Source organism: Sminthopsis crassicaudata, chromosome 4, assembly GCF_048593235.1.
Source record: "Sminthopsis crassicaudata isolate SCR6 chromosome 4, ASM4859323v1, whole genome shotgun sequence".
Classification (NCBI taxonomy): Eukaryota; Metazoa; Chordata; class Mammalia; order Dasyuromorphia; family Dasyuridae; genus Sminthopsis; species Sminthopsis crassicaudata.
Window position 1 is genome coordinate 285,480,311 of NC_133620.1, and position 27,094 is coordinate 285,507,404.

The window sequence follows — 27,094 nt, forward strand, 5'->3', positions numbered from 1 at the left end:
AGTCTTCTTACATAGTGGCAAAAGCGCCACTGACCATGTAAGCATGTCCAGGCTGAATATTTGCTACACCCTGGAGACTAAGATCCAACACAAGAGCAAGGAGAGATATGGTCCCTGTGTTTGGGGAGCTGTCAACTTCACTTAATGGAAAGCACAATACTGAATTTGGATTTGAAGACCAGAACTACTTATGAAGTTCTGTATGATTTTGGACAAACTGACTTCTCAGTTTCCTCCTCTGTAAAAGGCTGGACTGTCAGATCATTGGTTCTCAAAGGGTGAATGTTCAGGAGAACTTTTCAGGATGTCCTTGAAGTCAAAACTATTTTCATAAAAATATAAATTCATTTTAATATCTAAATTGTTAGATGAAAATCTTCCCTCAGACATTTGCAAGCTGTATTCTCCTGGTTAAGTCACTCTGTTCACTTCAGGTTCCTTATCTATAGAATGGGCAAGGTCTTCCACTACATCCAGGACCATCTCCAATTGTCCTGATCTATATCTTGCTACTAGACCCCAATGGCATTGGAGGGGAAAGTGAGGTTGTGTAGCCCTCCCTCACTTAAATCTAATTCACTTACATAGCATGGCATCCCCTCCCTGATAAAATCTTTAAAAAACAAAGGACAAAACAAAATAACAAGAATGGGAATAATAATCCTTACCTCCCAGAGTTGTTGTGAGGATCAAATGAGATTAAATGTTGAAAGCTCTGTATAAATACTAGTTATTAGTACACTAAATCTCAGTAGATATAACCCAATAAATATAAGCTCTTTTGGAGGGAAAAGAACAAAAAGTAGTAAATAATTGCAGTCTCCATGTTTTTGCACTGACTGCCTCCCTCCCACTTGTATCATATTAAAAGGTCCTTTTCAGTTCAACTAGAAATATTGAGAAATAAGTATTTCTCTAGTCTAAAACTCTTCTCAAATTTACTCAAAGGAAGGAAATTTATTCAATATTTAATAAAATTCTTAGGAAATAATGCCCTCAACTAAAATCCTATCCAATTTGGAGTAGATCCCTTTGAAGGGAGCAGTCAAAAGAGGCTTAAATCTCCTAGGGTAGAGTGTTATTTATTTTATTGGGTCAGAAGTCCTTAACCTTTTCTTGTTAGTCATAGTCTGAACCTCCTTAGCAGAGTACTGAAGTCTATGGATCTCTTTTCTCAGAATGTTTTCAAATGCACCAAATAAAATGTATAAGATTAAAAAGAAAACTAATTATACTGAAACAAAAATGTAAGGGTTTTTTTTCCCACTTAAGTTCATATATTCCCTGAAGTCTATCTACAGATACCTTGTGGGCTTTGAAGGTCAGGTTAAGAACCCCTGCATTTAATGAAGTAAAATAGTAACCCTGAGTTGTGTAATATATTTTCTCATATTGTGAAATTTTCTTTGAAGAAAGGAAGGAGGGAGGTGGTAGGGAAGGATGGAAGGAAGGAAGGAAGGAAGGAAGGAAGGAAGGAAGGAAGGAAGGAAGGAAGGAAGGAAGGAAGGAAGGAAGGAAGGAAGGAAGGAAGGAAGGAAGGAAAGAAGGAAGGAAGGGAGGAAAGGAGGAAGGGAGGGAGGAAAGGAGGAAGGGAGGGAGGAGGGAAGGAAGGAAGGAAGGAGGGAGGAAGGAAGGAAGGAAGGAAGGAAGGAAGGAAGGAAGGAAGGAAGGAAGGAAGGAAGGAAGGAAGGAAGGAAGGGAGGGAGGGAGGGAGGGAGGGAGGAAGGAAGGAAGGGAGGGAGGGAGGGAGGGAGGAAGGAAGGAAGGAAGGGAGGGAGGGAGGGAGGAAGGGGAAGAGAAGGAAAGGAAGAAGGTGGGAAAGAAGGAAGGAAAGGAGGGAAGGAAGGAAGGAGGGAAGGAAGGAGGAAAGGAAAGGAAGGAAGAAAGAGAGAGGGAGGAAGGGAAGGGAGGGAAGGAGGAGAAAAAGAAAATGGGAGAAATGCCTCAATCTGTACTTAAAGTTCTTCACATCTCTTTCTGGAGGCAGAGAGCATTTTTTGATCATGAGTCCTTTGGAATTGTCATGTTAATCAGAGTAGCCAAGTCTTTCTGTTAAAATGGGCAAAATTCTAAATAGTCTCCCAGAATGGTTGGGTCAGTTCAAAGTTCCACCAAGAGTGCATTAGTGTCCCAATTTTTCCCCACATCCCTTCCAGCATTCTATTATAACTAATTTGATAGACATGAAATGTTACCTCAGAGGTTTTTTAAATTTTAATTTCCCTAATTGTGACAGAGCATTTTTCCATGCAGACTATTGACAGCTTTGATTTCTTCTTCTGAAAACTGCTTGATCATGTATTTTGATCATTTATCAATTAGGGAATAGCTTTTTTATAAATTTGACTCAGTTTCCCACATATTTGAGAAATGCAGGCAGGATTTATTTTGTTTTTATTTGTATCTCCAGCACTTAGCTCAGTATCTGGCACATAACAAGAACTTAATAAATGTTTTATTTATCCATAATAACCTGAGCCCTAGTCCTCTGCAGTTCTTAACTGAAGTTCTGTAAGTCACGTTTCAAACATTTCTCTTTGGAGAGCATGAAGGGCAGCAGGAGTACAAGAACAAGGAGTTCCAGGGATCAGGAAAGGAACTCTAATTTCATGTATGGCTCTTGGCAAGTCATTTGACCTTTCAACTTCATTTGTTTTAAATTTTATTTTAATAGTAGATTACTTTTCCAAATATGTGTAAAGGTGGTTTTAACTTTCATTTTTATAAGATTCTTAGTTCCACATGTTTTTCTCCCTCCCTTCCTTACCTCCCTCTTCCCCACACTAACAAGCAATCTGATATAGGTTAACCATGTACAACCATTTTAAACATCAACTTTCTTTCTATGAATGAAGAGAACATGCTCTGTTCCTCAGAGGCTTGAAGTGAAAGTGCATTGAGATCCTTTTCTTACCTGGCAGGTTGGGACTGCCCCTGAGGACATTTGGACATTTGTCCAGCAGTTTTAATTTTCATTGTTCTTCAGGTGGATAGAACAATATAAGATTGAATCTCCAGACAATCCTCTGTCCACTTAGTATCTGGGCATCCCGAAACTTCCCAGCCTGCTTTGTGATATGAGATGGTAGATATAAGCTATTTAAGGACAACTAGCTCCTCAGACATGAGGGTTTGCCAAGCATTTTTAAGGGGTGCTCATCCATCTTTGGTGTCTACCTGGCACTCTGCTTTCACCTGAGACTTCAAGGAGCTGTAGCATGTGCTACATAAAACCATCTCAGCTGATGGGCTAAACCAGGATGGGAGTAACTGATGTGATACCACAGAACTGGAAAAGGGTGAATGTCCTGAATTTCAAAAAAGGAAAGAGAATAGAAGTCAATAAGATTGATTTTGATTCCTGACAAACAATTAATTATTAAATCAATCCTACTATAAGGCTTAAAGTCCAAAGAATGAAATAACCTCTCCTCTCAAGGAGTTTACATATAATGGAAAAAAATAAGTATATGGGTAAGTATATACAAAATGAATATTAAGAGAAGAAATACAAATAAATAAAAACCAGTTAAGTCCAAAGAAGTATTTAAGTGGGTAGTAATTAACATTTGGAAGTCAGGAAAGGTTTCATGTAAGAGCAATTAGGTAATCCAATAGATAAAAGTGCCGGGCAAGAACTCATCCACCTAAGTTCAAACCTAGCCCCAGATACTTTAAAGTTACTTTATTCTGTTTGTCTCAGTTTCCTTTTCTGTAAAATGAGCTGGAGAAGGAAATGGCAAACCACTCCTATATCTTTGCCAAGAAAATTCCAGATGGGCTCACAAAGTGTTGCACATGACTGAAAAACACCATCACTAAAACATTTTGTGCAGAAAGCAGTATTTGAAGTATGTCTTGAGGAAAAGGGATTCATGCTGAGGTGAAAGAGTGGAATTAGGAGAACAGGAGACTACTTTTCATAGGTAAAGAACAATACCGGGGCTGATTTGACTGAATTGCACAGAATGGGAGAGGAGCAGTGTACATTAAGTTTGCAAAGAGAAAGGTTTTTAAAAGCTCAATAAAGGAGTTTACATTTTATTCCCCAGGCAATAGGGAGTCCTTTGAGTTTACTTAGTAGAAGAGTGATGTGGGCATCTGTGGTAAAGGAAAATCATTCTGGCAGCTATGTGGAGGATTTATTGAAATAGGGCAGGATGAGGCAGAAAGATTATATTCATGTGTCATTGCAACAGTTTAGGTGAGAGATGGTGCAGTTCTGAACAAAGTGATAGCTGAAGGAGTAGAAAGAAGGAGCTAGAGTCGAAATATGGTGATCTAAATGATGAGATTTGGTGAAAGAGATTTTGATATATATATATATATATATATATATATATATGCATAAACATATCTTTATATGTATCTGCATATCAGATTTAGCAACTAAGAGACCATTAATAATGTTAGAGGGAGACGTTTCAAATAAATGATAAAATCAGAAGCTAGATTGCAAAGAACTGAGGAATTAAGTGAGAAATAAGGTTGAAAGAGATGTTGAAAAAAAATGATAGGGCCTAGTAAAAGTTCTTTAAAAGGGAAATGCTTGGGCAAGCAATAAGAAGCCATTAACCTTGGAAAAGTTGAAATTTAGATGAGGATGACTGAGAGAGCTTGCTAGAAAGAAAGAAAGGGAGGGATTTAAGGGCACAGGAGAGAAGTTATCTTTGGGAAGGAGAAAGGCCACCTTTTCGAACACTGGAGAAAAGAAGAAAATGGTGGGTGAAGATGTGAAGGAGTTCTGAGATGAAGAGAAGAAAGCTTTGGGAAAAGACTTCCATTATATCAATAAAGAAGATCCTGAGACAGTGGAGGACATGCTAAAGAAGAGAAAAGAAGGTTCCAAATAGCATCTGTGGGAAGTGAGGTAGAGAACCAATTAAGAAAGAATAAAAAAGATTGTTTTATCCCAATAAACAACATCCACAGCAGAGAGAGAACTATTAAGACGTGATCAACATATATTATGTTCATTTTTTTTCTTTTTTTGTGGTTTTTCTCTCCCAACATGATTCCCAGGGAAATATGTAAAAAGTAAATGCACATGTCTAAAAAAATTGTTTTACATGTAACTGGGGAAAATGAAAAAATAATAAGCTTGTAAAATCTTTTTAAAATGAAAAAATAAAGCCATGTCCAATTCTTTTTGGCAGAGCTATATTAGAGTGGTTTGCCATTTCCTTTTCCAGTTTATTTTACAAATGAGGAAACTGAGGCAAATAGGATAAAATAATTTGCCCAGTATCATACAGCTAGTCTGTCAAAAGGATTTTATAATGTACTTTACCATCATGAACCATTTCTTTTCAGTGGCACAAGAGTAAGAACAGAGGGTTGGGATTGGGATGAACATCAGTAGGACAATAGGAACAGGGGTTGTTGGCTTATTCATCATTCATAGAAAATGCTTTGTTCCAAACTAATGACCTTTTCTCAATCCTCCTTGTTCTTGATCTCTCTCACTGCTGATCACCCTCTTCTCCCTTCTCACTCCCTTCTCTCTAGATCCTTCATTGATGAGGAGTAAATGATGAGGAGTAAACTGAGGGTCTAAACCGAGATGGATCTGTTCCTTTTCTCTCTCTCCTTCCTTCCCCAAAGTAACCAAAGGCAGGGTCGGCAGCAAATGAATTTGCTACTTAATGCTGTATGGAAACACAGTCTTTATTGATTAGAATGGAAACACCAGAGAGCCGGTGGGCAAAATGGCTGCATGGTACAAGGCCCATTTTTCAAAGAATAGATTTTTGAGGACTCTGTTTTATACAAGAGCACAATCATTCAGATGCAGTGATGTAAGGAGGTTCCGGAGAGTGATGTAAATAAGATAAGGACTCTCTTGTTATCTTTTGGGGACAGAAGAAGTCTCTTCCCAAAAAGGAATTTCCTGATGCCATTTGGTCTATCTGAGCAGATTAGAATGGGGGCTGTAAAACCCCAGCCAGCTCAGATAGCCCAAACTAGTTTGACCAGATCTTGCATCAAAGGTCCAAGTCCCAAAGGAAGTTGGAGATCAAACAAGGAATATCAAGGGGCTACCGCTCTCAACATTCATGACACTATTCTTGCTCTTTATCAGACCTCTCTTTCTCAGTCTCCTCTGGATTTTCATCCATGTTTTGCCCACTAACCATGGATGTGTGCCCAGGCTCTCTCCTGGGCCCTCTTCCCTTCTCCCTCTATACTATGTCAATTGTTGATTTCATCAGCTCCCATGGGTTCAATTTTCATCTCTATGCTGATGATTCCCAGATCTGTTTATACAGCCCTTCTCTCAACCTCCAGTCTCATGTCTCCAACTGCTTATTGAATATCCCCAACTGTAACACCTGTGGCTATCTAAAACTCAACATGTCCAAAACTGAACCCATTATCTTTCCCCTGAAAATCCTTCCTTCATCCTAATTTTCCTTTCACTGTCAAGGATGCTACAATTCTCCTGGAAAACAAAGCTCACAACCTAGGTAACAGCATGACCACCACTTTCATTAAAGTGCTCCTCATCTACTGCACTAACTGCTGCCTGATCTGTCTGACTCAAGTCTCTCCAAAGTCCAGTGCAGCCTCAACTCAACTGTCAACTGATCCTTGTCACTCCCCTGTTGCAACCAACTCGGGGGGGAGGGGGGGGACTTCCAGTTACCTCCAGGATTAAATGTAGAATCTACTGGTGTCTGTGCCTGTATGTATTTTGTTTTTTGGCAACTGGGGCTAAGTGACTTACCCAGGGGCTCATACAGCCTGAAGTCAGACTTAAATTCAAGTCCTCTTGATTCTAGGGCAGGTGCTCTAAGCTATTTAGTTGCCCCTGATGTTTGTTTTTTAAAAAGATTTGAATAGAGTTGGGATGGAAAATGCCATTCACATCCAGAGAAAGAACTATGGAGACTGAATGTGGATTAAAGCATAATATTTTCACCTTTTTGTGGTTGTTGTCTGTTTACTTGTTCTTTTTTTTCTTTTTTGTGGTTTTTTCCCTTTTGTTTTGCTTTTTCTCATACAACATTATACATATGGAAATAGGTTTAAAATAATTGCATATATTTAACCTATATCAAATTGCTTGCTGTCTTGGAGAGGAGGAAGTTAAGGGAGACAGGGAGAAAAAAAATTTGGAACACAAAGGGTTACAAAAGTGAATGTTGAAAACTACCTCTTACATGTATTTGGGAAAATAAAACACTATTTTTATAATGTATTTTTTCCTAAATGAAAATGTAGTTTTCAACATTTACCTTTCTCTTGTTTGCACACAGTTGTTTGCATGTTGTCTCCCCATCAGACTGTGAACTCTTTGAGAATAGGATCTGTTCAGCAGGATGATTTCAGAGAGGGCTAGAGAGGAGATTATTTTTTTTAATTTTTTTTTAATTTTTATTTTATTTTATAATTATAACATTTTTTTTGACAGTACATATGCATGGGTAATTTTTTACAACATTATCCCTTGCACTTACTTCTATTCAGATTTTTTCCCTTCCTCCCCCAACCTCCTCCCCCAGATGGCAAGCAGTCTTATATATGTTAAATATATTACAGTATATTCTAGATACAATATATGTGTGTAGAACCGAATTTTTTTGTTGCACAGGAAGAATTGGATTCAGAACGTAAAAATAACAGTTTACACTCATTTCCCAGTGTTCCTTCTCTGGGTGTAGCTGATTCTGTCCATCATTAATCAATTGGAATTGGATTAGCTCTTCTCTATGTTGAAGATATCCACTTCCATCAGCATACATCCTCGTACAGTATCATTGTTGAAGTGTATAATGATCTTCTGGTTCTGCTCGTTTCACTCAGCATCAGTTGATGTAAGTCTCTCCAAGCCTCTCTGTATTTCTCCTGTTGGTCATTTCTTACAGAACAATAATATTCCATAACATTCACATACCATAGTTTACCCAACCATTCTCCAATTGATGGAAATCCATTCATCTTCCAGCTTCTAGCCACTATGAAAAGGGCTGCCACAAACATTTTGGCACATACAGGTCCCTTTCCCTTCTTTAGTAGTTCCTTGGGGTATAAGCTCAGTAGTAGTATGGCTGGGTCAAAGGGTATGCACATTTTGATAACTTTTTGGGCATAATTCCAGATTGCTCTCCAGAATGGTTGGATTCTTTCACAACTCCACCAATAATGCATCAGTGTCCCAGTTTTTCCACAGCCCCTCCAACATTCATCGTTATTTGTTCCTGTCATCTTAGCCAATCTGACAGGTGTGTAATGATACCTCAGAGTTGTCTTAATTTGCATTTCTCTGATCAATAGTGATTTGGAACACTCTTTCATATGAGTGGAAATAGTTTTAATTTCATCATCTGAAAATTGTCTGTTCATATTCTTTGACCATTTATCAACTGGAGAATGGCTTGATTTCTTATAAGTTAAAGTCAATTCTCTGTATATTTTGGAGATGAGGCCTTTATCAGAACCTTTAACTGTAAAAATTTTTTCCCAATTTGTTACTTCCCTTCTAATCTTGTTTGCATTAGTTTTGTTTGTGCAGAAACTTTTTAATTTGGTGTAATCAAAATGTTCTATTTTGTGATCAATGATGGTCTCTAGTTCTCCCTTGGATACAAACTCCTTCCTCCTCCACAAGTCTGAGCAATAAACCATCCCCTGTTCCTCCAATTTATTTATGATTTCGTTCTTTATGCCTAAATCTTGGACCCATTTTGATCTTATCTTAGTATGTGGTGTTAAATGTGGGTCCATGCCTAGTTTCTGCCATACTAATTTCCAGTTTTCCCAGCAGTTTTTGTCAAATAGTGAATTCTTATCCCAAAATTTGGGATCTTTGGGTTTGTCAAAGATTAGATTGCTATTTTTATTCACTATCTTGCCCTGTGAACTTAACCTATGCCACTGATCAACTAGTCTATTTCTTACCCAATACCAAATGGTTTTGGTGACTGTTGCTTTATAATATAGCTTTAGATCAGGTACACTTAGACCACCTTCCTCTGACTTTTTTTTCATTAGTTCCCTTGCAATTCCGGACCTTTTGTTCTTCCATATGAATTTTGTTGTTATTTTTTCTAGGTCATTAAAATAGTTTCTTGGGAGTCTGATTGGTATAGCACTAAATAAATAGATTAGTTTAGGGAGTATTGTCATGTTTATTATATTCACTTGGCCTATCCAAGAGCAATAATGAATTTCCAATTATTTAAATCTGACTTTATTTTTGTGGCAAGTGTTTTGTAATTTTGCTCATATAATTCCTGACTCTCCTTTGGTAGATACATTCCCAAATATTTTATACTATCGACTGTTATTTTGAATGGGGGAGGAGATTATTGTACATGGCAATAACAAGATTATACAAAGATCAGTTCTGAGAATAGGGCTTGTCATTCTTTGTGTCCCCAGTGATGTAAAAATTATCTGAAATAAAAATGAGACAAAATTATGATTTAAATTTGCAAAGCTAGCATTTGTATATCACACCAGGTCATCTCACTCCTCACACATCAGAAACAAGGAGTGACTTACAGAGTTTATTTTTAGAACCAAAAAGAGGAATTTAAAAAATACAGAAATTTGTTTTGAACATAACAGGACAAAGGCAGGTCACATAACTAATTAGCTTGTTCCTTTTTTTATTATAACTTTTTTATTGACAGAACATATGCATGGGTAATTTTTTATAACATTATCCCTTGCACTCAACTTCTGTTTCGACTTTTCCCTTCCCTCCTTCCTCTCCTCCCCTAGATGACAGGCAGTCTTATACATGTTAAATGTGTTATAGTATAGCTTAGATACAATATATGTGTGTAGAACTGAATTTCTTGTTGCATCGGAAGAACTGGATTGAGAAGGTAAAAATAACCTGGGAAGAAAAATAGAAATGCAAGTAGTCCACACTCATTTCCCAATGTTCCTTTTCTGGGTGTAGCTGATTCTGTCCATCATTGATCAATTGGATCTGAATTAGATCTTCTCTATGTTGAAGATATTCACTTCCATCAGAATACATCCTCGTACAGTATCATTGTTGAAGTGTATAATGATCTCCTAGTTCTGCTCATTTCACTTAGCATCAGTTGATGTAAATCTCTCCAAGCCTCTCTGTATTCATCCTGCTGGTCATTTCTTACAGAGCAATAATATTCCATAACATTCATATATCATAATTTACCCATCCATTCTCCAATTGATGGGCATCCATTCATTTTCCAGTGTCTAGCCACTACAAAAAGGGCTGCCACAAACATTTTGGCACATACAGGTCCCTTTCCCTTCTTTAGTATTTTCTTAGGATATAAGCCCAGTAATAACACATTAGCTTCTTTCTTAATCCTACGTCAAAAGTCATTGCTTTACAGGTGGTCCTTTTTGTAACAAGAAAGCATAGTGAGAAAGAGGAGCTTGTGGTTAGCAGTCACACATATATCCCCTCTCCCCTTCCAGCTGCCAACCCTTAAAGATGACATTACTCAATTTAGACTCTAGCCCAAGAAGAAAAGAGAATTTATTCACTAAGACTAGAAAGAGGAACTTAACCTTCGGCTAACCTTCCTCAAGCTGCCAGAAAGGGGAATTTTGCCTTTAAACACCCCCCAAAAACCCTTATAATCCTATGGCTATTTTATTCCTCTTAAATTACCTGCTACTAATAATAAAGTCTCATCAATCCATCCATTCACTAAATCTATAGGCAATCTAGACTTAAGCAATTATCTATGTTAGTTTGTCTTAGATGTTAGGGCTAAAGAAAAGAGTTTAATTCTATAATTGAACTAAAAATAAATCAAAGTAATCCATATTAACAGATTTCCTTTTCAGTGCTTAGTATAGTGCCTGACATATAGCAGGAGCTTAATAAATGCTATAAGTTGACTAAGGCTAGAGATTGGGAATGAAGAAAAGTGAAATCAGAGTAAGGATAATGTCCTGAGGGGAAAAGCAGAGGAGTGGAGAGTTCAGGGGTCATACTAAGAGCAACAAATATGCTTAGCAGAATTAAGACATAAGAAGAGGAGGAATGACAGGAGGTTATGTCGAACATAGAAATGTCAGAGTTTTGATCAATGAAATAAAACCTTTGTGGGTAATGGTGAAATTCAAAGTGTAAACATCTGTGAGGTAGAATGAAAAAGTAGGTAATAGAATTTGAGGAGATTGAGCTCCTGGGAGGGTAAGGTGTTTGAGAAAGTGTTGAAATCAGACCTATTTAGGAGGAAAAGAAGCTAGTGAACCATATTCTGAACTCATTCAGATTGGAAGGAGAATTACCTGGGAACTGGCACCAGGTAGGTAGGAAGCATAGTGGATAGCGCCCAGCCTCAGAAAGTCTTGGGTTCAAAGTACTTACTAGCTGTGTGACCCTACAAAAGTCATGTAATCCTGTTTGCCTCAATTTCCTCATCTAAACTACAAAGAAAATGGCAAACCACTCCATTATCTTGGGGTCAAGAAAACCCTAAATGGGGCCATGAAATCAGATATGATTGAAATGATCAAACAACAAAGATAATCACTAACATGATCTGTGTAAAAAGTGTAAAAAGTGTTCACAGAATACATTTCAAAGAAGGAGTAGTTGCTGATTTAGGAAGCAAATGGTGAGACTGAAAATGGCAGTAAGGAGCAAGACAGACCTTTGTTTGGAGCTATAAGAAAATATACAACTAGTGCTGGAAAGGATGGCCGGAGGATGCACTCAGGTCTGGGGGAAGGCAAGTCTTAATGATAGCAAGAAGAGGGAAGAAACTGAAGAGAAAGAGGTCTTGTTAGCAGCCTATGGAGGATGGATTGGAGCAGAGAGAGACTCAAAGTAGAAAGGCCAATAATGGGACTATTAAAATAGGCTGGGTGAGAGATGAGGAGAACTTGAACCAGTGCAATAATTGTGTAAGCAGAAAGAAGGGGACAGATGCAAGATTTGTGATAGAAATAAACTTTGATAACTAAGAGGTGCATGCAAGTAGAATCCTGAAATTTGGAATCACTTTTGTGAGGGGAAAAGGAAAGAATAGAAGAAGAATCAAATAAAAGCCTTGGTACATAAAGAGCCAAGTTCAAGGTGGACAACGTAAATTTGTGATGTAGTTAGTGCAGCTGAGTTGAGTTCCTTGACCAGCAGCACAAAAATGAGGCAGTGGACACAGGTGGTGGGAATGATTGACTGTCTGACGATACTCTCAAATCGCTCACTTTCTTGTCTTATAATCACTCAAACTTTTCCAAACCTCAGGGAAGGATCTGAGAATAGAGTTAACCAGTCAATAAAATATTTATTAAATATTTACTATGGTATTGTGCTATATTTTGGGTATTTAAAGAAAAGGCAAAAGCATTGTTCCTGCCTTCAAGGAGCTCACTTTCTAATGGGAAGAAATTATGTATATAGAAGGTAGTGTCCAAAATTAGGTACAAGCAGTGAAGAGAGGAACAAGGAAAGGATAGTGTGGAATTGAATTAATTAAGTCAAGACTGAAAAGGGAGAAAAGTAAAGTCAGAGCAAGGATAATAACTAAGAAAGTACTGAAGGCTTTAAGGATTGGCAAAATCCTAGAATTTAAACTATTTTATATAAGTAGTTTGTATTCATATTTTTAGATGTAATTTTTAAATTTTAGTATAAAATTTAACTTTTATATTTCATATAAATTTTAACTATTAAACTGTTGGTCAGTCAACATGTAAAAAATAAGACTATGAAATGATGGACTGAGTTAAAGATTAAATGATTTTTTCTTTATTTTTCTCTAAAAAAAAAAAAACCAAAGCTACTATAAAAAAGGAGAGAGACAGAGACAGAGAAAGAGACAGACAAGACAGAGAAACAAGAGAGATACACAGAGATAGAGATAGACACACACAGAAAGACAGAGAGAGAGACAAAGACACAGACACAGAGAGATAGAGACAGAGAGAGAGAAATAGAGGGACACAAGGAGAGACAGAGGGAGGGAGAAAAAACACAGTCACTCTTGTTCTTTGGAAGGTTAAAGGGCTTCCTATTGCCTCTAAGATAAAATTCTTTGTTTAACATTTGAAGCTTTTCCCATTCTGGCTTCAACCCATCTTTCCTAATTGGATTTCACAAGAGTTCCCATTAAGTATTCTATTGTCCAACTGCCTTCTTATTGTTCTTTGTACTCAATGCTCCATTTCTCAGGGACAACATTCCACATCTGGAATACACTCACTTCTAGCTCTTGGAATCAAAGGTTCATAGATGGAAAGAGCTTGGAGTTCATCTACTATAATGCCTTCCTTTCAGAGATGAGAAATTTAGGTCCTGCAGCAAGCAACAAGCCACGAGGTAGCACAGCAGAATTAGGATTTGAACTCAGGTTCTGTGGCTACTAATACAGTAATTTCCCCATGCTTTGATTCCAAGGAACCTGGCTTCCTGCAAGACTCAGCTCAAGAGCTACCTTCAGTTGTTAGTGCCCTCCAAAATTACCATTTTTAATGTATTCATCTTTTTTTTTATATGTGTTGTTTATATATGTTTTATATGTGTTGTTTCTCCTTATGAAATGTAATCTTAAGAACAGGGAATATTTTGCCCTTGTCCTTGTATCCCAGAAATGTTATGTTTTCAGGAGAAAGCTAGATTTTGAAGAGGTTTTACAACAATAAAATTAGTTCTAGAGGGCACAGTGGAAAAAGAGGACAGAAGAATAATCATCCTACCAGCATTTATTAAGCACCTAATATATACAAAACTCTGAACCCAGGCCTCTTGATGCCAAATCCAGTTCTCTTGATGTTTACCATAAACTTGGAGCTCAATGAAAGTTTGTAATTTTATACACAGATTTATTAGAATTCTAGATTTCTTGGAAAGACTTCTCTGAACTGATGCAGAGTGAAGTAAATAGAACCATGAGAATGTTGTATACAGTAATAGCAATATTTTTCAGTGGCTCAATGCTCTTCCCAGCAATACAATAATCTAAAACAGTTCCAAAAGACTCATTATGGAAAATGCTATCCACATCCAGAAAAGGAATTATGGAGTCCAATCGCAGATCCAAGCAAACTACTTTCACCTTTTTTTTTCTTTCTAATGTTTGTTTCCCTTTTGTTCTGATTCTTCTTTCACAAAGTGACTAATGTGGAAATATGTTTAACATGATAGCACATGTATAATTTAGATTGCTTGCTGTCTTGGAGCAGGGAGTAGGGATGGAGAAAAAAATTTGGAACTCAAAATCTTATAAAAATGAATGTTGAAAACTATCTTTACACATATTTAGAAAAAGTACTATTAGGGAGGAAGAATTCAGTTTCTGGTGTAAAGTTACTTTTGTAATATTTTGAGTCCTATAGAAACAAAGTGTTATTAGATGCCAGATAAAAATCATGACATCAATGTTGCTTTCAAAGTCTCAATTACCTTCCAGGACAAGAGCAGCAAAGTCAGAAGAATTTCATATTTGTTCTTATGCTATAAGACCCAAACTGGCAATTAGCAGAGAGAAAATTTCACAGCAATCACTTTTAACTTCTAAAATGGGAACAGCTATATATAGTCATATAAAAATGCTCTAAATCATTGACTAGAGAAATGCAAATTAAAACAACTTTAATAGTGGGTTCTGAGAGTTGCAAAAAAAAATACAAATTTCCAAGCATGGTGACAAGCATTAAGGAGGAAAGGAGAAAAAAAGGAAAAGAAGGCATCTATTTTAGGGCTAGTGGAACTGCATTAACCTAAAGATCATAAAGGTTGCTTTGCATAGATTCCTTTCTGAGCACATAGCTCTCTGAGAACCTCCTTTCCTCTCTACAGAACCCAACTTCATCTGACTTAAGCAGCAACTACCAAATCCAGGTGAGTAACAATGTCTATCTTCCTTTAGTTTGTGTAAATAAATAGGACTCCTTTTCAACTCATTCTCTCTGTTCACAAACTATTTAGAAGCCACAAATCAGTGGCAAAGAGTTTAATTAAAATAGAATAGCAAAATAACACAGTAACATCATGCATAGCTTCCTACTCCCATATACCCCAAAATATCCCAACTAGTGTAGAAGCAGCCAAGCCACAGACAAACTAATGTAGAACATTCCATGGCATCAGGTTGTTATGGCTCTTTCCCATGATCAATATATGGTCCATAGCCAGCAAGACTGTAGGTTCAGTCAAAGAACATCGCTATTCATACTTTTTCTCCACAACTCTCTTTTTCTCCAATCTGTACCCATAGGATTCTGATATCCTAAGACTTCTTTGGTGGAACAAGGGCTCCCTTGCCTTTCATTGTAGGAAATACAAGTGGGATGGGAAGCAGTTGTTACAAGTAGTGCCTTATATACTCTTATTACAAAGTTCTCCCAATAAAGATTCTGCACTCCTTGCAAAGCATAGGATATTGTGATCATAGTGTTATTGCACAAGGACTATGCATTTTCCCCCCCTGAGGCTGGGGTTAAGTGACTTGCCCAGGGTCACACAGCTAGGAAGTGTAGGACTATGAATTTCAAGATGATGCCATGGATTAATGTCCTGTATTCCTCTATCTCTGAGAGAACAATTTTCCAAGACTGATTTTTAAAAGTTCAAGAGTCATTAAAGCTGGAACTTGCTTGAATTTGATTAGAAGAAACAATTATTAAATTTTCAGTATGAGCATTTACACCTCAGAAATTATCAAATATTATATATAAATCAGGGCTTGATTTGTTTTGCTTACTGTCTAACTTTTTTAAATGACACAAACTTAAAAGTATGTCTTGCATACACATCTTCTCCCTTCCCCCAAATAAACTAAATAACACTGATTATGTATGATGCTCTTTGGTCACATCCCACCTTTCATTCATGCACTAAGGACATATATTGGCCCTTTGTGGAATTTTTTCCTCAAATAATCCTACTCTTTAGGCACTGAAGGCTCACATTCAGTTATGGGGTCTTTCAGAATTGGCCATAAATCTCTAAGGGGCAGACATTGTAACTGCTTCCCACAGTATCAGTGCCAATAAAAGTAGAAGTAAACTCAAAGAGTCTATAGAGTCAAAATACTGTAAATGCTATGCTCTTTCTAGTTTTCAGAGTGTTGGTGATTTATTCCTCAGCTCAACCCCTTTCTATGGGATAGTATATGGGACTCATCACCAATAAATTATGGCCTTAACTCTGAGCTTCCACCTACAGGATCAATGTGAAACAAACAGGTAACTCTTTCTGGTTTTCCATATCCTAGAAGTCTCTCAGACATAGAATTTGATTTGGATCCAGAAGTTATAGGAAATGTATCATTTGAGTTTGTTTAGCTCCCCATTGTTATCCCCATTTCTGTTGACAAATTGAATGTTGACAAAAAAGCAGCAAGATTGAGGATCTCTGAAAATAAGCATTTATTAAACAAACATATATCAAGTGCCTTAAAATATCTCATTTGATTTTAAACCAACCACCCTGTCCCATAATTAAACGAGTTCTTCCTCCATTTTTCTTAAAGACTCTTAAATGGATTATTCCTTTGCCTCTGTGATATTCCATTTTATGTTACATTTATTGCATGTATATCTTTTCCCAATTATTATTTTTTGAACTGACAGCAAGAAATTGTATTATCTTTTATTTCTAAAAATTCCAGTATTGAGTAGAATGTCTAACATGCAGAATAGATGCTTAATGATTTTGAAGTTTTAACTTTTTTGGAGGCTTTGGCCTGGCCTGTGATTTAATTGTCTCATGAACTCCTAATGTGGAAATAACCTCCATTGATAAGTATGTATTGTGTCAAGAATTTGGTGAGAATTTCTGAGAAAGAAAGTTTAGATATGATGTGGTTACCACAGTTCCAAATTCTCTCCCTTCCTCCTCCGCTATTGAGAATGCAAGAAAAATAAAGCCCATTCCAAACTATAAATATATCGAGAAATGCAAAATATATCTCTGCATTGGCCATGTTCCAAAGTTCAAAAAAGAAAAGGGGAAAAAAATGCTTTAATCTGCGCTTGGAGAGTATTAGTTCTCTTTCTGAAGTATATATAGCACAAACATTTTTTTTTTTTTTTTAGTTAGTTCATTTGCCCAAAGGGCTATGAAACCATGCATACCCTTTGATCCAGCAGTGTCACTACTGGGTTTGTAGCCCAAAAAGATCATAAAAAAGGGAAAAGGACCCACAATGTGCAAAAATATTTGTAATAAGCTTTTTCTGTAGTGGCAAAAAACTGGAAACTAAATGGATACCCATCAGCTAGGGAATGGCTAAATGATAACAAATGAATGTAACAGAGTATTATTGTTCTAAAAAAAATGAGTAGCCTATCTCAGGAAAGCCTGGAAAGAGGAATTGATGCTGAGTGATATAAGCAGAACCACGAGAACATCATACAGAGTAGACAAGATTATGTGATGATCAACTATGATGGATGTGGCTCTATTCAACAATGAGGTGATTCAAAGCAATTAGAAAGTGCTATCTGCATCCAAAGAGAGTTCTAATATGGATCAAAGCATAGTATTTTCACCTTTTTAAAAAACTTTCTTTTGTGTATTTTTTCCCTTTTGATCTAATTTTTCTTGCATAGTATATGAAAATAAGTTTAGAAGAACTGCGCATGTTTAACCAATATCAGATTGCTTGCTGTCTTGGGGAAGGGTGGAGGAGGGGAAGGAGGAAGGAAAATTTGGAATACAAGGTTTGCAAATGTGAATGTTGAAAACTATCTTTGCATGTATTGGGAAAAATAAAATGCTATTAAAAAGGAACATTAAACATTATTAAAGACAACAAAAAAAAAATAAAGTTTTAAAATGTACTAATCTGGCCAGTTAAGCCAGGAGGTAAAAGATATAGAATGCTAGAGAGACCAAAAAAAAAAAAAAAGAGGAAAAGGGTTTAAGAAATAAGGGACAAGCTAAGAGAACTTGTAATAGAGAAAATAACCACACACTGAAGCTAGGGGAAAAAAAGCAAAGAAAAGAGAAACAAGGACAGAGTAGATTTAGAATCTAGTGTTGGAAAATAACTGTGTGGACATGTATAAATATATTGTATTTAACATACTTTAATATATTTTACATGTATTGGTCAACCTGCCATCTGTGAGAGCAGGTGGGGGGAAGGAGGGGAAAAATTGGAACAAAAGATTTTGCAATTGTCAATGCTGAAAAATTACCCATGCATATATCTTGTAAATAAAAAGCTATAATTAAAAAAAAAAAAAAAAAAAAAAAAAAAGAATTGTGTTGGTGGAGAACTAGTCATGCTCACCTGGTTACTTGTGACACATGGGATCCTGAATAAGTTATAACTTCCCACTGAAATGAATGGCTATCACCCTAGTTATAAAGCTGTCTCATTTATTTCCCATCCGAGGGTTCTGAAACACAGTGGCGTGAGCAGAGCAGCACTGCCCTCAGAACAGAACAGCCAGCACCCTAGACACCTCCTCCCATCCATTCTTTCTCTCCAGCTCCGTGGGGTGAATCCTTAGGCCTCACCATTCTGGTCTATAAAAATCAAGGAGCTTGAGTAGAGATCCCTAAGTTTTCTTTCACCTTCAGACCTGAAAGCCAGTGTCCCAGGTCAGATTAAAAAAAAGGGTGGTGTACAGGTAAGAACCTAGGTCTACAGCCACAAGACAGAGCCCTCCAAGTTTTCAAAAGGGAGCAAATCAGCCGGAACAGAAAGATTGCTGATTCACAATGATTGCCTTTAGGGACATATTGGGTCTAGCATTCTAGGAATCTATGTAGTGAGCAGTACCTTCTTCCATCTTAAGACATAATTGTCATCCCCAAACACCCAGTCTAAGCCCCACACCCTGGCCTCCAGCTTTAGAAGACTCTAGGGCCCACTCCTCCCACTTGGTGCTGTGGGAACCTAGCATAGCCTGCCCTGAAACAGCAACTTGAGCCAAAAGGCTCAGTTTGCAGAAGAGCTAGAGGAAAGCTGGACTGAGCAGAAGTTTCCAGAAGTCTGTTTTTGAGATAAAATTTTCCTTTTCAAACAACTAGTAGTTCTAGTCTGAATTTTCCTATTATCTCCACAACAAAAAACAGAAAAAAACAAGAGTGAGGGTCTCCCAAATCTATCACCTCTTTCATTCTCAAAATCCAAACCACCTGATCAAGATCTTTACTGACTTCTATATGACCTTTGTTTCCATCTCTGCGGCTTTGCAGTTCTCCCTCTGCCTCTCCATAATCCTAGCTTGTTCTTCAAGATACAACTAAAACCCTGTGTTCTCAATGAAGTTGTCCCCCAATTCCTCTGGACCTCTTTAAGCTAATTCTGACTTCCTTCTGCCTCATCTTTCTTCTCTACGGGTGTACATGCATGTGTCTGTTGCTAAGAGTCAGAGTCTTGGGTTCTAGTTTTAGTCCTCATGTTCTGACCTTGGAGTCCCCTAAAAATGAGGGGATTGCAAGATTCCTTCCAACTCTTGACATTGTCTATGATTATGCCTTCTGCTTCTGCTGTATCCCTAAAGAGTGCCCAACTCAGTGCTAGGCCCCAAAATAACAATGTGTAACTGGGAATCTTTTATCTGGAGCAGATTGGCATGGAGTGTGTGGCAACAGCAGCGGGAATGGAGGACAAGATCGAGAATGAAACCCAAATGAAGCTATTCCCTTTACCCTAAGCCTCTCTGGGGGTTGAATGGAAGATAGCCCTTGGAGGAGGATGTCCTCAAAACTGTGCTGACAAAATATTTAACTGGCTCTTAAAACACACAGCACAGCCTCCCCAATGTTCCCCATACACTTTTAAATTTGATCTACATCATTTATATTTCCTCTTAATATTATCTTAAATCGAGAAAATTAACAATTCAAGTGCCGATTTACAGCTTTTCCTATTGATTTTTGAAGAGTTCACAATGCAAATTTAGCAATCAGCTCAAGAACCCAATTTGAGCTGACTCCAATATGCTAGGGTGGAGGATAGTAATAAGGTAACTATGCCAGGCCTAAGGCACAGGCTGAGAGATTACAAAGTACTTCATGGAGTGGAGTGGCTTGGATTTAAGTCTTGCTTCAGACACACATTGGGTACATGATCATGGTATTTATTTCATTTAAACACTTATTGTCTTAGATACTAATTCTCAAAAACAATAAAAGTTACTGTTTTGATGGATAGAGCTACCACAAAATTTCAAATTCCCAACATACTGATAAAGTCAAGACTCTGGGAGTCAAAAAAAAAAAGAATTTAATTTTTACTACTTAATAAAAGTTGTTGTGAGAAAAGATGTCTTAAAAGTATTTAACTGTAAATTCTTTTAATTTATTAAAATTAAATATTAAATTTAAATTTATTAAATTAATAAAATTAAAAATTAAATTAAACTGAACATCAAGATGTTTAGCTTCAATTTTCTAACTGGATTTGTGTTTCCAGAAATATGCTTGACAATAAAGCATTAATCAGTGAGGTAAGAGATCTATATTACCCCCTTTTTCTCAATGTAAATTTGCATATACTAAATCAAGTTTTTATATTATAAAATGTGCAAACTTTCAACCAAATGAAAAGAATTATGGAATAAAGTACACTGTGAAGATTAAGTGTCGACTTTAAACAAATAACCACTTTCTGTAGAAAAATTTGAGAAATCTCCATAACTTGTAATATAAATCATGATTTCAAACTGACTCCATGCTGGCCCTAAATAGTTATTTTAGACTGCAGGTGACCATTGAAGTTTGAAAAGTGTATCTGGTGGTAGTTAGGACTTATCTGAATGAAGAGAGAGTTGAGAAAATTTATTTTGGGATCTTAAAGTACTTACAGAACTTGTGTGAAAATTGAGGAAATGGATGATGATGGGATCCACTCAGAATAATTGGTTTCTCCTGTATGTGCAAGAATGTTTGTGGCAGCCCTCTTTGAAAGTGGCCAGAAATTGGAAACTACGTGGATGCCCATCAATTGGAGAATGGCTGAATAAACTGTGGTATACGAATATTATGGAATATTATTGTTCTGTAAGAAATGACCAACAGGATATTTCAGAAAGGCCTGGAGACACTTATATGAACTGATGCTGAGTGAAATGAGCAGGACCAGATCATCATTATATACTTCAACAATACTGTATATGATATGTTCAATTCTGATGGACCAAATCAGTTCCAGTAGAGCAGTAATGAACTGAACCAGCTACACCCAGCGAAAGAACTCTGGGAGACAACTATGAACCACTACATAGAATTCCCAATCCCTCTAATTTTGTCTGCCTGTATTTTTGATTTCCTTCACAGGCTAATTGTACACTATTTCAAAGTCTGATTCTTTTTGTACAGGAAAATAATTGTTTGGACATGTATACATATATTGTATTTAACATATACTTTAACATATTTAACATGTATTGGTCAACCTGCTATCTGGGGTGAGGGTAGGAGGAAGGAGGGAAAAAAATTGGAACAAAAGGTTTGGCAATTGTCAATGCTGTAAAATTACCCATGCATATATCTGGTAAATAAAAAGCCATAATTTAAAAAAAAAAAAAAGAATTGGTCTCTTACTGGTGGTTGGTGAAGGCAGGAGGTTGATAGGGAATCAGTTTGAGGAAGGAATATTTAAAAAACTTATTAGGGGCAACTAGAACTTTGGAGAATACAGTAATACCAATAGAGTAAAAGTTACAATTGTAGACAAATGGCTGGCTCTGTAACAAAAGAGTTGGGTCAGAGTATTAGAAAAAAAAGAAAAAGTAATGACAGGTGATTGATTGTAAAAGTTCAGACTTGCCTCTAACACTGTATGAACCAAGAGGGAGGCAGAAGTTTTCAAAATCAAGGGAAAATGATAAAATGGATGTGGAGACTGAGTTGTGTATCATAGGTAATTTGTTAAGCTAAAAAATAAAGAGTCAAGTGAACCAATGAAAACATTTATCACCATATGCATCTTTAATCGCAAAAAGTAAAAACAAACAAACATTACATAAAAATTTGATTTATATACATTCTTTACAGGATGGAAATATTTACAAGTTTGCAATATATTAAGTTACTGTAAATAAAATTTTGTCAGCTGTGTATTTGATTAACAACCACAAATATTCATAGCATATGGAGTTCCAACACTTACATCACTAACTATGCACAAATTACTACCACCTTACTAAGTTCTCAATTTTCACAACACACCCAACTTCTCCAAACAAAACAGAGTACTGATAATGAACTGCAGCTGCTTCCAGGCTCCAAAGCAAAGGAAGAGCCCTGACCTTCTAGAAATACAAAGAAAACCACACCTCTCTGCCAGGTACCCTCTTCATTGGGGCTGATAATTCAGCCTGGATTTTCTGGGCTTCTCAAATTCTTTTTCATTGTGCATTTGTGCATGCCACTGGCAATGGATGACAGGGAAAGGAGGTGGTCAAATCCCAATTGCTTTTACTACATGTTCAAAACTGATCAAGTAGCTTTGGGAAGGGGAATAAGATTGAAGCCCTATCTGTTTGAAATGAGACTTCGGATTATCTGTGGCTTCCATTTATCTGTCACTCATACCACAGATTACAAAATTCAAGTTAGCAAAACCTAACTGACTGGAAGGGAGTTAAGTACAGTGATAGCAAAAAAAAAAAAAAAAAAAAAAAAAAAAAGCCACTGGCTGTAGGTGGGTAAAGGTGGCTTACTGGATGCTTTTTCTAATATCACCATTCATGAGCTTGTTTCCTCTTTCTGTTCGAAAGCCTTTGCAGCAGTGAGTTGATAAGTATCTGTTGACTGACACACACTAAGAGGTGGAGAAGTGGTAATTATATAAGCAGAGTCACAATAACACATGTATCTACTTACCAAAATTATTTAATAACCCTCACCAAAAAAGTATGGAAGTTTTAAGGTCTCAAGAAAAACAATGGCAGATCAAAAAAAAAAAAAAAAAAAAAAAAAAACCTCTTATTTAAATTATTCAGGCCAAGGAAGTCAAACAGCAATAGAGCCAGATGTCCTGAAGTGCTGGGTGGATGATTTCTGAGCATGACTAGCAAACTAGCACTTAAGCCCTCATTGCTTACAGGGTGTGGTACACTTGGATGTGTTATATAAGAGACAACACCTGTTAAGTCTTCCAAAACTCACTCCCTCCCCTAGAAATATTTTTACAGTTATAGGATTCTCAGTGAGGAAAAGGTTTACTGGATAGTTAATATGTGCCTCCTATTTTCAACAGATTCTGCTTACCTGACTCCCATACTTTAGACCATGACAGGCAGCTTGGAGTTGTGGCTGGAGTCCAGACGGACATCTGGCTGGTTGCACCACTTTGGAATCCTAGTTTACTAGCCTTGCAGAGGTGGAACAACAGAGATCATTCTAGGCTTTTTTTTTTTTTTTTTAAATGTGCTGGTCAGTTTTCCTGAACTATGTTTTTCCCCCTCTAAAAATTGTTTTGTTATATAAAGGATAGCTCTCTGGGAAGGAATTGGGGAAAATAGGTAACATTAAAACAAAAAAGTATCATAATAACAATTTTGGGTTAAAAAACCTGGTGTAGCAAGGCCCAGTTGAGAATAAGATTCAAACTCCTCAAGAATGATGGCAGTGATAGCTTGACAGATGGGCAATATCTAAAATTTTCTCCATCTTGCCAGAGAGTTGTTCAGGCCTTCAACATCTCAATCCATGAGTTGGCTAAGAGTACAATAAGATTGGGAAAAGGAAGGTGTGTCTCTTTCTACAAATTTGTCTTTCTCTAAAATTGCAGTCTCTTGGTATCAGTGCTATGGAAAAAGCAAATTTTTGGATGGAGGAGTAGATAGAGAAGTGAATGCTGATAGCAGTGGACTATACCACCACAGCCTTCCTATTTGACATCAACTTTTAAGGTTGTATATTTTCCTCAAGTCAGGAACTTTTCAGAAATCAAACATAAAAATTGTTAACTTAAAATCTTACAAAGCAATTTAGGAATAGAACCTTATTTAAGTTATAAAATCAGCACTGGGACATGTAGAGTAGATGACAGAACCTGACAGTGAAGAGATCTCTTCTATTTCTAACAGGAGTTCAAAAATAGAAATAGATTCCATTCTCTAACTCCCAGGAATTACATTCAATGTCTCTGCAACTAGATACAACTTTCTACTTCATTTTCTAACTTCATTGCCACATCAATTCTCCTTTCCCAATTTGGCCTTTTCCAACTATGTAAAGCAAAACAGAAAGAGAAGGAAAGAGACTAGACTTTGAATACCCAGCATAAAAAGTTAAAGCCTTACCTTTTTAACATTAAAGGATACCCACCCACAAGAAGGAAAAAACCCCTAATGCTGTGAATTACAGTGTTGACTGCCTACTATCTTTCTCCTTTCTAGATACTAATGGGTTTGAAATCACTGCTCCTTTCTGAAGAGGACCCTGGTCATGAAAGATTCCCCTCTTCTGGGAAAGGAACAGAGAATGATGAAAAACAAATACTGAGGGAACTTTAACTAAAACTGGGCCATACCCTTTCCTGGCGATACCTGAAAGCACCCAGACCTGGCGAATTGTCTTGGCCAAGACCATCTTCTAACTACCAGGTTGTGTGTCCAAATTTGTGATTGTCATAAAAGACACCTGTATCCTTTGAATTTCCTTCAAGAAGATTCTTGTGAATTTTTAATTAAGTTTTTTTAAGTCTCCTTTCCCCCATCCCTCTTTTTAGCTGCTTCTTTTTATGTGTTGTCTTTATATATTAGACTAAAAAGTCTTTGAGGGCAGGGACTTCCATTTTTATTTGTATTCCCAGCACTTGGCCCAGTGCCTGATACATGGTATGTACTTAATAAATGCTAATGAATAATAAATTCTAAAGCCTACCAGCTTCTATGCCTTTCCCCTCAAGATGGCCTAATTCCCCTTTGATATTCAATTGATTATTTTCTTATTCCATTCCTTAACTATTAAATGACTACTTGAATGCTACAGAAGGCTGTTTGTTGTTCTGTTTATAGATGTCCTCTATACCAACTAACATTTTGCCTTTAAGAATCAGTATTTCCCACTACTATAGTTCTTTCCACCAAAACAAAGCATAGTCCCTTCTCCTCTTGCCTTTGCAAATAAATTTCTGTGGGTTGCTATGGTCAAAAAGGAAAATCACCTGGTAGTCTATCTTCTGATTATCATCAGGTCTCTATCTTAACAGAATTCTAGGCTGGATTCATATCAGTTTCTTTCAGAGCTTCCAACTAAAGCCCTTCTTCCCAGATGAATGTTAAAAGGCCCGCAAAAGCTTGTGGTCTCAGGACAGTCTCTGGTAAGTCAGGGTCACCTCCAGAGTCCACAATAGGACACTGAAGGAGAATAGGAGTATGTGGTAAAAGACACAGGCCAATGAATGGTCTCTAGGTCTTTTCTTAGACCAGACTCCAAGAAATAGAAAGCTCTGGAAACCAGTATCTAATATCTCTATGCTCTCCCTGCTATCCCCATTTTTTATCTCAATAGAGATATTTTAATCTAACAAAAGGGGCCAAAGTCAACTGGATTATATGCCAAAGCAGTCAAACTCCAAAAACAGAGGTAAAGACAAGTTTCTAGCAATGAAATTCTCTCTGCTCTGGGAAAATGAAAGCCTGATCTTGTCCCATGTACAGGTCTCATTGTGCAGCTTCAGTCACCTCCCATTCTTGATAATAGTGTGCATCTGAAAGCCAGGGACAGCCAACTCGGTTTGTATCAAGTACTACCAGTAGTGAATTTCAAAGAGGTCTTAGGCAGATGCTTCAACATGGCATGAAAGTGACTCTAGGTGAACTCAAAGGCACTGCTAATGGAGTGTAAACTCTGGCAGGTTCTCAAGTTGGTAAGGCTCTGAAGCATGGTTCCAAGGTTTGGAACAGACAAAACTTACTTTATGAAAACCAGAGTAGAAATATTGAGGCACAGCAGCCATAGGCTGGTCAGCAGGCAACAAAACCTATATTTGGCCACAGCAACCCATCAAAACAGGTAAAATTTTAAATGACCCTTCAATCTAGTCCCTAAGACTCACTTTTCAGACCATCAAGCAAACATCTTCAAAACAATGGTAAAATTTGGAAGTCTCTATTAATAATTTCTAATAACTTTGTCACAAAAGTCTTATGGAACTGGCAAAATCACAGCTACAGAAACATCATCATGATGGATGACTTTTCAATGGTGGGTCTGCTAAGACCTCCCTGCTTAATCCTCAAAGACACAGTTTCATGTATATGTGGCATTCTCCAGAGTCTTTGAGCTTAGAGGCACATGGGATGGAGGGAAAAAGCCACAGATCTGGAGTTAAAGCCTCTTGAGTTCAACTCCTGCCTCTGCCTTCAACTGTCTGGGTAACCTGGGCCCCTCCATTTCTTTCATAATCTCTCAAAAAAGGGACTTAAGTGAGAAGGTCTCTAAGGTCTCTTTCAGTTCTGAATAGGCTCTAAATGTTTATGATGTCACTACATTCTCACTTGCTTCTCCAAGAGATAAACCCAGACAGCCCAGCCACCAACATCTATCATGGAGTAGCCTTTCAAAGGCAGGGAAAAGATGGGTACATACCTAGCGGGAGGTACCAGAAATAGCTAAAGCTGAATCAATAAATTAAATTCCCCTGCACACTCCAGATGGAGGGAGCTCTGAGCAACTCTTCATATTTACTTAAGCTTTTCTGATTCTAAAGTGATCCTGAGTCATGATGCTAAAATATTTTCTACAAGGAGATACTAGTATAAAAAAGGGACTGCTGCTTTTTAACCAATGGTTCCACATAATATAATCCATTACTTTTTTTAATCTAGGACCGTTCATCAAGTATAATCTGGGATGGTTCAAAATGACTCACTCCCACAGAAGCTATGGAACTATCAATCTCAATTCTTATGTGTCCTTTATAAAACAACAGGTAGGAATATAATATAAGGAATCAAATTAAGTAGAAGAAGGGTCCACATGACTCATAAGACAGAAGAATCTGGAGAATAGCCCTCAACACTAGTAATCTCTACTCGGTAATAGAATTCTCTAACAAAAAGATCTGTTGACTTCCTGCAGCACCAAATACAATCACAGGATGATCTTGTTGTCTTTTTCTGAGCAATGGTCTACCCACCCATTAGATACTATCTTAACATTTTCAAGAAAGGCAGCAGAACAAGAAATGAGCCCTACCATTTATGC